Source organism: Zingiber officinale, chromosome 8A (assembly GCF_018446385.1).
Source record: "Zingiber officinale cultivar Zhangliang chromosome 8A, Zo_v1.1, whole genome shotgun sequence".
Lineage (NCBI taxonomy): Eukaryota > Viridiplantae > Streptophyta > Magnoliopsida > Zingiberales > Zingiberaceae > Zingiber > Zingiber officinale.
In genome coordinates, this window is record NC_056000.1 from 5,027,738 (window position 1) to 5,039,596 (window position 11,859).

Genomic DNA, 11,859 nt, shown 5'->3' on the forward strand with positions numbered 1-11,859 from the left:
CCTGTAGAAGATCTCTTCCTCTTCCTACCAAACGGTTCAGAATTGTACTTATCAATATGTTTTGCATGCTCTGTGGACTTTAAACTACGAGAATATCTGTAACTAGGACGGGATTGACGCTTGTCATACGAAAATCGAAGTACCTGGACAAATGGAACTCCATATAGATGAAGAAATTAGACTATGAAAATTATTAATATTAAATTTGTTGGAATGGTTTTACCATGTGTCTAGTGAAGCAGATGGAAAAGAAATTTGTAATGAAAAAGAAACAAATTTCCACAGAAATTATCATTTCTTAACATTAACAAAACAACTCAAATGTTGAGGAAAAGGTTCATTTTAAAGAGAATGAGCTTGTTTGGCCATTAGCAAATACAGGCTTCTACTGCATATCCAACTTTGGTTCCCTACTAAGAAAATACAGGCTTCTACCGCATATCCAACTTTGGTTCCCTACTAGCCTAATTTCTGCTACCTATTAGGCATGATGAATGATCATTTGAGGTCATTTGAAGCATATATCTGCAAAAACAATGTTGAAACGGGCGGTCGCCTACCGCCTAGGTAGTTGAATTGTTTTGATTATTTTTATACATAATTAAATAATATATTAACTAAAAGATCAAAAATTAAATAAAGGATAAAAATTAGAAAAAAATACTATAAAATATATTAACTAAAAATAAAAAATTAATCTAAATATTTTTAAAAAATAATAATAATAAATAATAATTAGAATTAGAATATATATATATAGGATAATTTTATTAGACTTTAATTAAGTTTATTTAAATTATCTCAATCATAACCAGGAGTTGATTAAAATTATAAACCTAAAGTTTTGATTAAATCCTAAGTTCAAAAAAAAAACCGCGTTTCGACGTAAGACACGTCGTCAGACCCAAGCAATGCGTCCAATTACTTAGACCCAGTGACGAGTCTAGACCCGTCACATGGGCCTAGCGATGAGTCCGGACCCATTGCACGAGCCCGGACACGTCACCTAAGCCCCGTTACAAGACCGGACGCATAGCCCAAATTCAGCGACGCATCTAAAGTCGAAACGTTGAAATTGAGAGTTAGGTTTTTACAATGGCGGCAACGGCGAGCAGCAGCGGGGGCAAGCAGTAGTTGGCGACGACAACTGTTTGAGGCAAAAGGAGGCCTACATTGACTTTATCTGCCGCCTAAACCACTGCCTTTCACAGCGCAGTTGAGGTCTGCCTCCCACCTAGGCGCCACCTCAACTGTCATTTAGAACATTAGCAAAAAATGGAAGCAAGTGTATTCTCACTTAATTAAAGATGCTTGTGTTGGAATCCCAAGATTGTTTTGATGTGATCAAATAATTTAAGATAAGTCCTGTTGGTTTTTTATCCCTGTGTCTAGGTGTGCAAGAGCTTAAGAGCACAGGAAGTCGAGCGGAAGATGCGGCTAGTGAGAAGGACAGCACGGGAAAGAATCGACGAGCTCGGTGTGTCTGAGAGACGAGGTGCCGCAGAAGAGTACATCGGTGGACGAGAAGAACGTACGCGACGTTCGAGGGACAAGAAGTCAGAGCGGAAATCTGCTCGAGGAGAAGACCGAAATTGGATTCGGGTGAGCCTTATTTCGGTTGGCCGAAATCACCCAAGCGAGCGGAGCTGAAGCGGAAGACCCAGATCGAGGCGAGCAGCACCGGAGCATACGACCCGGACCGAAAAAGTCAACGGGGTTGACTTTGAGGGTCCGGGCACCTGGAACCCAAACTTTATCACCATCGACATGGACGTTAACCGTTGCGTAGGGGATAGATTTCTATCCCACTCCAAGCGCCTAGAACACTTCCAAGCGCCCCAACCAAGACTATAAATACAACCTTAGTCCAGAAGCTTCAACATCAACAAGCAATTTGAGTTCCAACACTTGTGTGCTTCACTTTGTTAGTTTAGCTTCATCTTTTTGTGCTTTTACTGCTGTAAGAGGCTTCTCCGCCTGAAGGAGATCTTTAGTGCGATTCATTTCCTTGGATTAACAATCGCCCCGGTTGTAACCAAGTAAAATCTGTGAGCCTCGTCTTTTAGCTTATTTCTTTATTTTATTTTATGCAAGTGTTCGTTCAAGTCCGAGAAAGGTTCTTTTTTTTTTTAATTGTGCAGGGCTATTTAACCCCCCTTCTAGCCGGCCATCGGGTCCCAACAAGTGGTATCAGAGCCAAGACACTTCACGAGGACTAACTGCCGATCGAAGCGCCAAATCAATGGTCGGATGGAACATCTATCCACCGAAGTTCGACGGGGAGTTCACAAGCTGAAAAAAGAGAATAGAGGTATTTTTCAAAATCAATTTTGATTTATCATTAATAATGGAATTTGGTTTTGAAACACCCGAGGGCAAGGAAAAGTATCAATGGACGAAGAAGAAACAAGCCGACTACGTGACATATGACAGGGACAGGTTCCATCTGCTATGCGTACTACCGCCACAAGAAGCCAACCGGATCAGAACTTATGAGTCCGCAAAAGAGCTCTGGGAGAAATTCCTGGAACTACACGAGAGAACCTCGGAAGCGAAACTTACGAGATGGGACCTACTTCGCAATCAGCTCACCAACCTCCGATTTGAAGAAAACGAAACCATAGCACACCTTCACTCGAGAATTAAGGAGCTCATCACCGGACTTTCGAATCTCGGAGAAAAGGTAAGCAATTGAGATTCGCTAAGGTACGCACTTAATGATTCCCTAAAAATACGAAATGAGCATCATTAGTAGATGCCTACTATATCTCTAAGGATCTAGAAACTGTTACCTTAGAAGAGTTATTTTCCAACTTTTAAAATCCATGAGTCGAGATGTGCAGATACGAAGAAGGAACCGACGCACAACATTGCCCTTAAGGCAAGGATGGACGAACAAGATTCAAAATCTTCTCTCAAGGATGAAGAAACGGCAATGATGGTAAGGAGTTTCAAAAAGTTATTTAAATCAAGAAAAACTAACCATCCGTAAGGTAGAAAGAGAAGGATGATCAGATGCTACCATTACAACAAAAAAGGGCACGTCAAAGACAACTACCCCAAGCTTAGGAATAAGGACAAGGACAAAGGAAAGAAACCTGTCCAAATGAACAAGTACAAGACTCTAAAGGCGACGTGGGACGATACGTCGTCCAAATCGAAAGTCGAGGCTTTCTCCGGATTGTATTAATGGCAAGTCATCAAGAAGATGAACACGAAGCAAGCTCGTCCGAAATGAGCATCGAGAACATCAATGAAGGAGAAACTACATCGGAAGAAAGTAGCAATTCAAGGAGAGCTACGGATAACGAAGTAAATAAGGTAAGTCAGGTACGATCTCTCCCACCTGACAAGTTATTTAAATTTGTGAAAGTATTAACCAAAGATTGTTGCAAACTTGAAAAAGAAATTTAAAATTAATTTTAGCAAAATCTTGCCCATTAGAAGAGTTTGACAAAATAAAATTAGAAAATGATATTTTGCAAAAAGAAATAACTTGAAAAATCTTGCATGCTCATATAATACAAGTTTTAGAAAATTCAATAACCTAAATTGGTATTTTAGATATCACAAAGGACAAATTAAAAATATTTCAAAGAAATATGTCCCGAAGAAATTCCTAATTAATCCCGTTGGATGGAACCTATATTGGGTTCTAAAGTATTGTTTAACTTGAACTTTAATTTAGACTTAGCGCTTTCAGCAAGAAAATTAAACGCTTAATTTCCTTATACGACTTTGTCTAGAAGTGGTTGATGATCCAATAACCAAGAAGGTCTAATGTCTAGCCATAACCTGAAAGCCAAATATTAAAATAAAATATTTAATTGACTAACTGATCGAGCATTAAAATTGAAAATGCTTTGAATAGTTATTCATTTGTTTTCGAAAATTCTAAAATTTTTCTATGCAAATCTTTTTAACTTAAAAAAAAAGGGGGAGGACTTAGTAAATTTTTCTTTAGAAATTTTTTTTACTTAAAAGTTTTTTTTAAAATATCATATTTACTTTACCAAAATTTCTACAAAAATTAATTCTTGAAAATTTGTTTAACTGAGAAAATTTTTCATTTTTTTTACTTAGAAAATGTTTTTAAAATTATTGCATTTACATTTTTAGAGCTATCAAAATTGTTCTTAATATTTCCAAAATCAGAGTTTACTTTGAAATTCTTTTTTACTTAAATTTTTTTTTTAACTTAGAATTTTTTTATCTGCTTAAAATTTTCATAATTAGAAACTTTTTCTACAACACTTAAAGCTTCTAAAACCACATAGAATTTTTTTAAAAAAAAATTCAAAACTTGATAACATTTTTTTTTTAAATCAAAATTACTCTTAAAATTTTCTTGGTACCCCATTTTTTATGTGATCAAAGGGGGAGAAGAAAAAGATTAAGTCTAGGGGGGATAACTAAATATTAAATTTTCTACTTTTTGTGCTTTAGTGCAAAATTTATTTTTGCTTTAACTTTATTTGTTTACCCTAGCTTAACTTGAGTTGCTCACAATTAAAAGGGAGAGATTGTTGGAACCCCAAGGTTGTTTTGATGTGATCAAACAAGTTAAGATAGATCCTCTTGGGTTTCCTTGTGTCTAAGTGTACAGGAGCTTAGGAGCACAGGAAGTTGAGCGGAAGACACGACTAGCGAGAAGGACGATACGGGAAAGAGCCGACGGGCTCGGCGCGTCTGAGAGACGAGGTGCCGCGGAAGAGTACACCGGTGAACCAGAAGAACGTACGTGACGTTTGAGGGACGAGAAGCCAGAGTGGAAGTTTGCTTGAGGAGAAGACTGAAATTGGGTTCGGGTGAGCCTTATTTCGGTTGGCCGAAATCACCCAAGCGAGCGGAAGACCCAGAACGAGGCAAGCAACACCGGAGTAGAGGGCCTGGACCGAAAAAGTCAACAGGATTGACTTTGAGGGTCCGGGCGCCCGGAACCCTTCCGGGCATCCGGAACCCAGACTTTATCACCATCGACGTGGACATTGACCGTTGCGTCAGGGATAGATTTCTATCCCACTCCAGATGCCTGGAACGCTTCCAAGCGCCCCGACCAAGGCTATAAATATAGCCTTGGTCTAGAAGCTTCAACATCAATAAGCAATTTGAGTTCCAACACTTGTGCGCTTCACTTTGTTAATTTAGCTTCATCTTTTTGTGCTTTTCACTGCTCTATGAGACTTCTCCGCCTGAAGGAGATACTTAGTGCGATTCATTTCCTTGGATTGACAATCTCCCCGGTTGTAACCAAGTAAAATTTGTGAGCCTCATCTTTTAGTTTATTTCTTTATTTTATTTTATACAAGTGTTCGTTTAAGTCCGAGAAAGGTTCATTTTTTTTAATTGTGCAGGGCTATTCAATCCCCCTTCTAACCAACCATCGGGTCCCAATAGCTTGTGCATTTAAGGATAAACAAGACTAATCTAGTTTGGCCAATCTGAAAGAATAGCCTTTGATCTTGCAAAGCTGTCGACCCAGATACAAAATGCCAGATCTGAGACCACTTGTCAAAGAGGCCTTCATAAATTCAGATGTGAAATTGTATATGCAAGATTAACATCCATAAAACATATGTAACAATGTGTTATACACTAAAAGATGGAAACTTTCCATGTGTTTTTTTTACAGCAACAATCACATCTACTTTCATCGCAACAGGACTTCATAAATTCAGGCGTGAATATTTGTACACTAAAGATTAACATCCAGGACTCATTTCTAACAAATGTATTATAGGCTAAAGAAGGAAGGTTTCTATGTGTTTGTACAACAATAAACACATTTTGCTAATTGTATCACAGATTGACTACAAATAGTGAATAGAATAGATGTGATTTGTTTATGGCAGTTGGTAAGATAACCTAAAGTCTAGTGCAAATGCATCCACATGGCTCAAAGATGAGAATTCAAACATGTGGTAAGATCAACATTAACTTGATTAGAACAACTAAAAACAGAGTTTTCTTTTTATTGTTTCTTATTATAAAGTTAGATAAAGCGAGATCCTTGCAATCTATAGTTGTAGAAAAATGGACAATGTAGGTATAGCAATGCACTGAAGAGTTACAGAATAATAGGAGTTAGGAACAAACTAGATTCTGCTAGATCAGAACACTTGGAAGAATGATTGGCAAAAATTCAGCTGACTTCAGATACGAAATTCATTTGCTTAACCAGGGCAGGAAAGCAGCACATTGTACTGGATGTTGCAAGGTTAGCTAGGCATTACTTAACTAGTGGCTTAACTACATGCTTTGAGTTCAGATCTTCATAGTTGGTCATCTGTGTTTTGAGTTTAGATTGTTATAATTTCCATTGTGTATGCATTGTACTAAACATAGATTGTACTATCCATGGAAAATTTTTACAATATGATACGTATTGGTATTTGCTTTAAGGATAGAAGAGCAAAATTAATTTATATGCTCCATAGTTTAATTCGTAGATGTTCACATCGTTACATGCTAAGAAAAAGTAATAACCATTCAACATCAACCCTATATGGAGTGCAACATATGGTTACTTCCATCTATTTTTCTAAAATTTAGAAATACTAAATAAATCAGAAAAGAGGGTTACCTGTTCTACTGTGAGATTTAACTCCCTAGCTATCCGAATACATTCTTTGAAGGATATTTTCTTCTTTGAATCAACAGTGTTTAGACGATTCAGAAGCTCCGTCCGTTGCTCTGCAGTCATCACTCGAAGTGAAGTCCACGAACGGGTTTGAAATGCCTAACACATCATAGATATTAATTCTCCCATTTCAAACAATTCATAAAGTTTAACTAAGAAAATTCAAAACAAAATCATATTGATGGACTGAGAAAAAATTAAGTGAAATGAAATATAATATTCACAAAGAAAATTAAAAACTAAATTGTACTGACGGTATTCACAGTGCATTAGAGGCACCATAAGACCAGGAACAGAAAATTAAATGAGATGTAATATAATATTCACAAAGAAAATTCAAAACTAAGTCGTACTGATGGACCGAGAACAGAAATTAAATTTAAGATGTAGTATAATATTCACAGTGCATTTGAAGCACTAATCTTCAGGCTCTCTGTTTGACATGAAACAATGTATAAAACTTTAAAGTAAATAATAGATATTAATTGAGATGTCAAAAGTATGTGCAGTGAATGAGGTATCAGTTAATCTTCATGCTCTATTTTTGACATGAAACAAGGACATACAAGTTTGAGCAAAATAGTTAACAACTAAGAACTACTTCTACACATTATTATTTCAAGGGCACACAACATATTTAAGCTCAACTGACAAACATGATCATGTAAAATAACAGATTAGGATGTTTTCATCCAAAATAAATGGAATACTCAGCAAAAGCGTACAACCAAAAACTGCACAGATCAGACGAAATAACTGACCTCATGGACAGAAGAACCTGGAAATGCATGACAAGCCGTTTCTTTATTTGCTGCTGCAAAGCAATACTCTAAGGTTTCCCAATATACATCAACAGCCTCAAGCTTCAAAAGAACAAAGTCATGCCGTATCCTAGGATGCAAGTCAACCTTAACATGCGAAGGTGTTAGCGTCTGTGTCATTGGTTCTTCAATATATGGTTTCAGCTCTATAGCATACGTAAGAACAGGATTGTCCTCTTCATTAAGCCCCTCTCTCACTAGTTGTAACAACTAATAAAAAGTAACAAAGAATGTTAGATTTCACCTATATCTGATGTATATTACAGAGATTAATTTAAGCAATCAACAACTTCTCAATAATCATTGGAATTAACTTAACTACTAAGAGTCAAGTTGGGACTCATGGTTGTTGTATTAAAAGCAAATAAGGGGTTTGAGGATTCAGCGATTTATTAGCTTAAGAAATCTAAGCATTACTTTCAATCTAAAAGTCTATTGATGAACAAATCCAAACGTACCATGCAAGGTATTTGAATAAGTTGATCTGTAACTTATGCTAGGCAGGACACCATGATTGTATTGAGATTAAGTTGTCATAAACACATATGCCAGTACATACCATTTCGTGAATTTTTTATGTCAGGTAAATAATCATGGTTTTGAAATCTCCAACTGCATTATCCTGACCTGTATGATATGAATAATAGTCCATAGTTGGTCGGTATGACCACCTATTTTCAAGACCCAATGATAATTTCTATTCTAGTTGGATTATGAACCCAATAATACAATTAGGGGTACGGACAAACGAAAAATGAGAGAACGAGAAGAAAAGAAAAATGCCCAAGACAAAGTCACAATAATTTGTTAGCATCATTTTAACCGCATATGTCAATGATCATAGATAGGACCTGCTTTGCCCACATATATAGTAGAGCTAAAAGGACAGCCGCATAAAGTTCCCGCCAATACGAGGTCCAGGGAGCTGTCTATTATATGCAACCTTACGCTACATTGCAAAAGGATGTTTTCGTGACTCGAACCTGTGACCACCAAGTCACATGGCAACAACTCTACAGCCTGCGCCAAAACTCCCCTTATATATAATAGAACTTATGTAGCAAAAGTAGTCCAAAATGATCTAGAAACCCTACTCCAATGAAACTTTCCCATCTCTAATGGAAACAAAAGGGTTGGTTAATATCCGCAATAGGATTAGCTTCTCTCCTAGAAATCAATAGTATGCTTTTGATTCTCTACAAGATATGGAATATAGTCAAATGAGAAGATAAGGGTCAAGATGGACAAGCACTCTAGTCCCAGCTCTTGTTTGTGGTACAAAAGAAGTAGAGAGGGAAAGTAGCATAATAGAGAAAGAACTGTATATGCAACATTTCCTGCCAAGCACCTCCTAAACTCAGTACTAAGGCTGCAGAGAGGGCCAAAATATAGTTATAGCAAATTAATACCAACTCATGCAGGACAAAAGGAATACAAGAAAGAGATAAATACTGAAAATCCTGTCAAAACTTGTTTGTAACTAAATACAACCTATGCAAGGTGGAGATTAATTCAGAAAAAGAAGTCCACTGTCATTTGTCAACTTTTAAAAAAAGAGCAAAAAAAAAGGTGCAGGAATCATAAAATTTTCGCTACAAAGTAACATAACAAGATGCAACACCATCAGAGATGAAAACACAAGCAAAAATAAACAAATATCAAGCATCAGAATTCAGAAACCATCAGTATTTAGAAGTACAGCACAACTTATATGGAACAAGGATAATGAGAAACCTGGTCAAAAGTAAAACCATTTCTCAAATTATAAAAATAGAAATATTACCTTCATACGAATCAGTATATTAATAATCCCTGACAGTCGCTTTGTTGCATCATCATCAACCAAGTTCTTGTACTCAGATAAGGGTATATCTAAGCCTTAAACCAAGTCTGTAATGCTTAACCATGTTTCTCCTTAGATCCCAAGGAATTGCAAAGTAGCCAGTCTAAGCTGCATCATTTTCACAGCTTCATGAAGCAAAAATATGTGACATGTGCTCTGAGGACACTTCATATCATACCAACGGTGATTAGAATTGGCAGCATCATGCCAACTAGGTGAGTTTCTGACATAGCTCCACAGAAATTTATGCAACAGCTTTGCTCGCACCATCCTAGCAAAAACAAATCCATTGGCACGCATAGCCTCTAGGACAATAGGTTTGCCATCCTCAACATTTGACGTAATTTTTGAACTAGCAAATTTGTGCACGGGTATGTCATTCCTTAATCTTGAGGATGCATGTTTACGGATCTGCATATCAAAGTCCCTCTGTTTGCGGTAGATTTTTTCTAGTAGTCTCCAGACAAATTTTCAATTGAAGGATGCAAAACTACTTCGGTTACACGATGGCGATTGAAATTTGTCACAATAGGGATGCTAACTTTGATACACTTACACAATCCTTGCTTTTGCAGTTTATTCAAGATGCAAGTCAAAGTTTTCCTACACATTTTCGTATGTTTACCCTTCTCAAGTTCCTCTAACCACCTGTATAGCTCAGTCACCAAAACAATTTTCTCCAGCTGCAAAAATATAGAGTAGACATGTAAAGAGGAAAAAAAGTATGTTTTATATAGTTCCTATAAATAACAGAGCATGTATACCGAATTAATTCATTACATCTTCATCCTTCAATTTTCAAATGAAAATTGGATGAGGGAATGAACAGTTCAATAATTTCATTATTCCTGAGGGAATAAATACAGGTCTATTTTTCTAATTTAAGAAATAGAAAGACACTATAGCTGGATCCCATTATTATAAGAGAATAGTATAGGGAATATAACAATAAAAATAATGACTAATGATAACCATATTCCAATCCCACTAATCCAGGATTTCTTCTACCAATTTTCCAGCAAAGTTCATGTTAGTAGTAATGTACAGATGTAGGGACATAAGTCCAAAAAATTAATCAAGATCGTATAGTTACAAAAGAACTTGTTCACATTGTTAGAGGTAGCAAGTTATTTAACAACTGAATCAAGATTGGATCCACAGTGACAAAAGAAAAGCATGCATTCTCTTAATACACAAAAATAGGAAAAGCTACTATGCATCAGACCACCAAGACCTACATAGTCTAGGTTTACATTACGCCCTCTATATGCTAGTTCTTGATTCACTAACCAATATGCGTAAACCCAACATTTTATTTGCCATCACATACAAGTCACAAAATTAAATACAACCTACAAAAAAAACAAAGTGCAGGAAGGAAAGAATTAGACAGTTTGGAAAGTTTTATTTTAAGAATCCCCTGCATCATTCTTCGTTGGCCTTGGGGCGGGTTGGCGGGGGCGCTGGGGGCGAGCGTATTCGCCTTTTTGCCACAATGATTCACTAACCAATATGTGTAAACCCAACATTTTATTTGCCATCACATACAAGTCACAAAATTAAATACAACCTACAAAAAAAACAAAGTGCAGGAAGGAAAGAATTAGACAGTTTGGAAAGTTTTATTCTCAGAATCCCCTGCATCATTCTCCAAGGGCTAGAATAGTCTTGCGTCTTACCCAACCAATCATAAATATTAGGATTATAGTTTGTCTTCAATTCAAGAATTTTGAACATATAGTAGGCACCCACCAAGAATTTATGATCATCATCAGCCAAGTATTCAACTAGGAAAACCATGATTCTGGAAAACATCTTTAATTGGTGGTACCTAGTATTTGGGTTCACTACTGCCAACAAGTTGATTTATGACCAAATGGTCAATGTGTATATTATTGAAAATATAATGTGGCATAAACATCTATTGATCATCCACCAAGGTTTTTTGCTAAATTGTTTTTTTATCTAACCATTACCAAAGTACAACTTACTTTTAAAGCACAATATGATTCCAATCCAAATGTCAAATCATGAAAGATAACAGTTCTTAATTATCTTAATAATAATAATATTTGAGCTTCAAACAAGTAAAAAATAATCCAGAAAAAACAAAAAGTAGAAGTGATTATGAATAAGAATATTTTCAACCTTCAGCTTTTTTACTATCCTTTCTTCTCTCCTGCTACTAGTCAAAGTTGGTAAACAGCGAGGCCTTTGTATAGATTCAACTTTAGAGAAAGTAGATGAAAGACAATGTCCTTCTTCTGAACAAAGAGTATGCATTTCTAGCATAGTCCCAACATTTGCAGGTTTTGGATCATAAGGTACAAGCGCAAGTTCACTGGCACCATTTTGCTGGTCCACTCTGCAATTGACCTCTTGTACATCTTGATCAAGTCCGGAAGGCACTGATTCAATAAGCCCACAATCTTTTTTATCTAAGATCAAAGGCTCACTGGAGTATGAATCTGTGAGCTGACATGTAGATGAATTTGGATTCGTCAACTGAAGCAAATGAACATTTTTGTCTTCGAGTACTTCTTGTTTGCTGGGAA

General features: G+C 36.4%; 1 pseudogene; it reads right to left on the reverse strand.

The window, feature by feature from the left end:
- Nucleotides 1–11,859, reverse strand: part of LOC122009812 — a 29,410-nt pseudogene that overhangs the window by 9,484 nt on the left and 8,067 nt on the right.